This window comes from Aythya marila (genome assembly GCF_965140915.1).
Source record: "Aythya marila genome assembly, chromosome: 22".
In the NCBI taxonomy this organism is placed as follows: Eukaryota; Metazoa; Chordata; class Aves; order Anseriformes; family Anatidae; genus Aythya; species Aythya marila.
Window position 1 is genome coordinate 5,232,788 of NC_139063.1, and position 4,987 is coordinate 5,237,774.

Genomic DNA, 4,987 nt, shown 5'->3' on the forward strand with positions numbered 1-4,987 from the left:
TCATGGAAAATTTGGAAGGCAGTTTTTTTCAGTTAAAAAGGCAATAAATATTCTGAATGCTTCTGCAGCGTCCCACAGGAGCTGCAGTTCATGCACATTCTGACCCATTCTCTTGTATGACCCAGAGACCCCATCTCAGTGTCTCCCAGAAAGCACCCTAGTTAGCAATACCTGTGTATTCACTGCTGGATTGTATTTGAGGTGAGAAATTCATGCACCCAAAAAGCCACATGGTTGCCCCTAGTTTTGTGGGGGCAAGCTAGTATGCCCTTGCACTTCTAATGCAGGTCAGCAGCAGTGGGTGGAACACTTCCAGAGAGCTACAAACACGAGTTGTGCCTGCGTTGTTGATGTCTGAAGCAAACTTATTTCTGTTATAGCGGGGATTTGGAGCCCCAGGGAGGTTTGGGCTGGAAAGCTTCCAGGAAGAAAGACGCAGTCCTGCTGAGCAGAGGTCCCAGGCAAGCAAGCAAAGGTTACCGACAAGGTCCCCACAGCTTGTTAGACTTGCCCAGCCTCCAGTGCCTTTGGCTGCCTTTGGTGTTTCTCTATATGAGATGGATTAAAAACCTCATATCCCAGAACACGATCATGATACCAGAGGAAAGAGGCTCACACTCCCAGTGAAATGGAAAGAGTAACTGACACTTTGCGTGGTTGGGAACTTTCATAAGTGTTTTTTTGGCCGGGTTTCATAAGCACTTTTTTATCCAGGGTTACAGAGTTACAAGTCACTGATGTGTTTGTGGTGTTAAGGCTGAAGGCTGCACCTCTGATGTTAATTGAATCCTGTGATCCCTAGCATGCCCTTGCAACACCAATAACTGAAACATCTGGCAGAGCCAGCACAAGTGCATTAGAGCCCTGGTTCCAACAGCAATTAAAAAAGGGGGGAGAAAAAGAGAAAAAGCCAATTACATGTAATTGGATTCAGTAAACTGAATTATCTCACTATTAAAGCGGTGCTTGTTTTTTAGATAGTGGGACATTAAAACTATCAAAAGCATTAATTGATTCATCCCTTTTTTCAAGTGCTTTCCCAACAGTGCCTCTATTCAAGAGCTGCAACCTTTTGTTCGCATGGGGAGTCTGAATTATACAGACCATGTTTATATCTTGGTAGCTCTATTCATTCTGACTTTTTTGTCATGTTGGTGTTTTAACTCAAAAACGAGCTGAAACTCCTGCAAAACATAATGGAAGGTTTATTTCTTCTTTTGTGGTGCCTTCACTGTAGCTGGAGGTGTAATTTAACAAGGGAGAGAGGGAGGGGGATGTTTTGAGGCTGATTCTTAGTCATTCAGGTCTCACACATGGGAGCTGTGTGGCTGGGTAGGAAGCCAAAAGGAACCAGACGCCTTCTCTGTGCTGCTGTGTTATGCTGCTTGGCAGACGTCAGTTCTCCGTAGCACCTTTTAGCACAGCTCCAAGGTTGCACAAGGCAAATTCCTCTTCCTATGCTCTCTGCAGCCACCTTTCAACAAAGAATGCTCAGAAACCCAAACGATTTGGGGGCCACCGCTGACCCCAAGGGCTTGGAGCAGTGCTATAAGACCCCTTACACCCATTATTGATGGCTGCAAGAGGGCGTCTGCATAGCCAGGGATGTCAGGGAGTTGCTCTGTGCCCCGGTGGAACATTTGTTGCCATGCATGATTGAGGATGAGGCCCCCTACATCTTTCTTTCTGCCTTACTAAATGGATACTGAATGCTGGAAAAGTCAGCCATGAGAAGAAGTCAGATCCAATGAGTTATTTAGGCAAATTGAAAGCATTATGTCAATTTGATGGGAAGCGTTTCAGGCCAGAATGGTACTATTGGCATTTTCTTCCTTCTGAATCAATAGCTCCTAAAGGATTACAATTTAATTTTTAAAGGGTAATTCAATCAAGAATTTGAAAACACAGGACATTCTTAAAATTAAACTTTAATCAGATTTATTTATTTTTTAAAATTGTACTTGCGGAAAAAGAAGAACAATTTCCAAACTGTCCTTCACCTTGGACTTCAAGGGGCAATTCTCTCTTGCATCCCTAGCGAGAACCTGTCCCCTGTGCTTATTTCAAGTTGCTCTTCTTTATGCCAGTTCTACTCAGACATGTTTCTGTTAATGCCCTGAAAAGACATCTGGTTAAAAACAAAACAAAACACCAAGGACTTGGCTGAGGTTTTCAATGGTTACTGCCCCCTGCACTGGCTGATCTCTGGTTTATTCTGGGAAACGCAACAGTTTGAAAGCCACTTAAGCAGCATGAGATTCCCTCAAATGCCTATTTGGACAGCTTGAAGCAGGTACGAATACCTGTGGTTTAATCGCTATGCCTCAGTCCAAAGTTTAGATCCTCAGAACTGTTTGTAGATGCCTAAGCCATGAGTCACCAGAATTTTGCAGGTACTGAAGTGGTTTTGTGTGCCGTGTTGTATGTCCTGGTGCAGAAACCTTCACCTCTCTGCTTCCTTCTGGCACAGAGCAGCTCCGTTTGGATAGAGCAGCACAAGTCCAGAAGGACTCCTGCCTTTACTCCTGCCCCACCTGCTTCAGCCCTGTGAGAGCACAACTTCTGGTTCATGCTGGCTCTTAGGGAGTTGTCTTGGGTCTTGGTGTCTTTGCTGTTGGCTCTACATTTTGGATGGGAAAATCCTCCCATCAGAAGTAACGCGTGTTAAAACCTGGGGCTGCAGAGGGGTTGCACAGTGAGCCATTAGCAACCGAGTGGGAATTGCAGTCTTGGCAGATGATGCAGTCAGAACACAGGGGATGCTGATCTCATAGGAGAGCATGACACAGAAGTGGCAAAGAGTGCTTGGAACTGTTCTAGGGACTAAAACTTCCCAGATAAACCAGATCATTTTTTCTCCAGCTCTTCCGTGATTTTTTTATTAAGTGCTTCTTCTAATATTTTTCATAATTTACTTCCCAGGCCCTAATCCTGCTGCCCTTTGAATTAAGAACCTATGCCTGTTCAGTGATAGTAACTCTGAAATCAAATGACTGATAATCACAACAGCTTTCCATTTGCAAAAGTCACAGTGACACTGCAGAAAGCAACGGGTGATGAAATGCTGCTGTAGTGCACCCTCATCTCAGTACAGCAGGACATGTTCTTTCAAAAACAATGATTCCTTCAGATTTCATTAGAAACCCCCATTCAGAGAACCTTCCTCTAAATAATGTGTACCTGACACTTTTTGTCATGCAAGTCACACAGTGATCAAGGACACTTTAGGTGGAGTAGTGAAATAGGGTGACACATGGCACAGGGAAACGATAATGAAGATAATTATGAAGATAAGGTCCCTTTGGGAAACCATTGTACTAAATGCCTCAGAAAATCTGAACTACCAAGAGGTAGTTCAGATAACCACTGTTTTCCTGAAGAAGTACTTACACGTCCCAGAACATCAAGGTTAAAAATGTTGCCTGCTTCATTATTGTAAGACAATGGTTTTCTTTTGAACTGTTGTTTATGTGCCAGATGGGCCAGTGATGTTTTGCTTGAAATAGAGAGAACTGTGTGATTACAAAATGCAATAAAAACCCCGAACACCTCTCTGGCTGAAATGTGATCAGCAATACTTTTGTTTAAGGTGACACCTAAAGCCTGAAAACTTGCTGTAATTAACCATGGAGAAAATAAAACAAAATGACACTGCATATATATTTTGTTTCAGGATTTGATGCTTCTGCAATCTGAAACAAAATTCTAGAATAAATAACAGATGGAACAGAGTTCTTCCACTTATCTAGGGAGTGGTCAAACACTAGAGAGGATTTTGCCATAGGGATGAAAATCTAAGAAGGTTAGCATCCCTCTAGGGAGTGCCTTGGAGAGAAATCCAAAGAGGCAGGGACAGGCTGAGGTATAAAAAAGTCTGAAACAGTGATCCAGAAGATGTTTGCCCCAGCAGCTGCAAAACCCTGCACGCAGCAGAATGATTCTGGTCCACACACTTAGTTCCTGAATACTTTCTAGTCTCTACACCAGGCTGAACACTCTTTAGTAGGAGTGTCTTGGTAGTTTTCTGTACCTTCCCATACAGATAAAACCAGAATGATTGCTCCCTAAATTATATATAAAAAGTATAAGAGAAAGGCTGGGGAGAGATGGGTTTCTGTGTTCTCCAATCATCAAGAAATGAAATTTTCAGCTATAGTTTTTGTTTTATGTACTTGGCATTTATTATCTGCTAGAAAAAAAAAAAATAGATTCTCTTTTTTTTTTCTTTTCTTTTCTTTTTTTTTTTTTTGTACATTTCTGTTCCTTTCTGATTATCAGTGTGTTGTCAATTTCTTGCTGCAGGCACTGTTTTGTCATAATCCTTTCAGAATAAAAAAGCTAAAAAAAAAAGAATAACACAATATGAATTTCAATGATCTCTCCTTTTCAATTAATGGCTCAAATAAGCATTTGATTTACATTCATAGAGACACTTGCTGCAGGCTAATTAAAAATAACGTATTGTTGGCAGATCATTTATTGAGGGAAAACAAATTGACAAAAGATAAATTAAGTTGCTATGTAATTAACTAAAAAAATACACAGCTGAAATAGTAAATTAATACATACATTTATCAATATCTCAACCAGGAGTGAATAACGAACTTTAAATTCCCCTGTAAAGAACAGGAAATAAGCAGATGTGGCTGGAAGAATATGTAAGACTCAAATTTGCATGCAGGCTGGTGCAAGTGAGCACTGCTAGATTACATGTGCTGAGCCCTTGACCTTGTCAGTCCGAGGTCTTCTCTGCTGGCAGGTGCAGGCATTCCAGGAAAGGATAGATGGAAGTGCAGGAGGTGGTCAGTGAGCAGCCTGCCTTCTGGAAATTACCACCTGAATCCTCAGAGTTTGATTTTGTATTCCCGAGGAACAAGGGTCTATAGCCATTCCACAAGTTCTTTTTAAAAGTATTTTAAATCCAATCAGTGGCAATTCTAAGTAGTTTCATTACGTGGATAAATGCCCAGCCATTTCATTCAATATT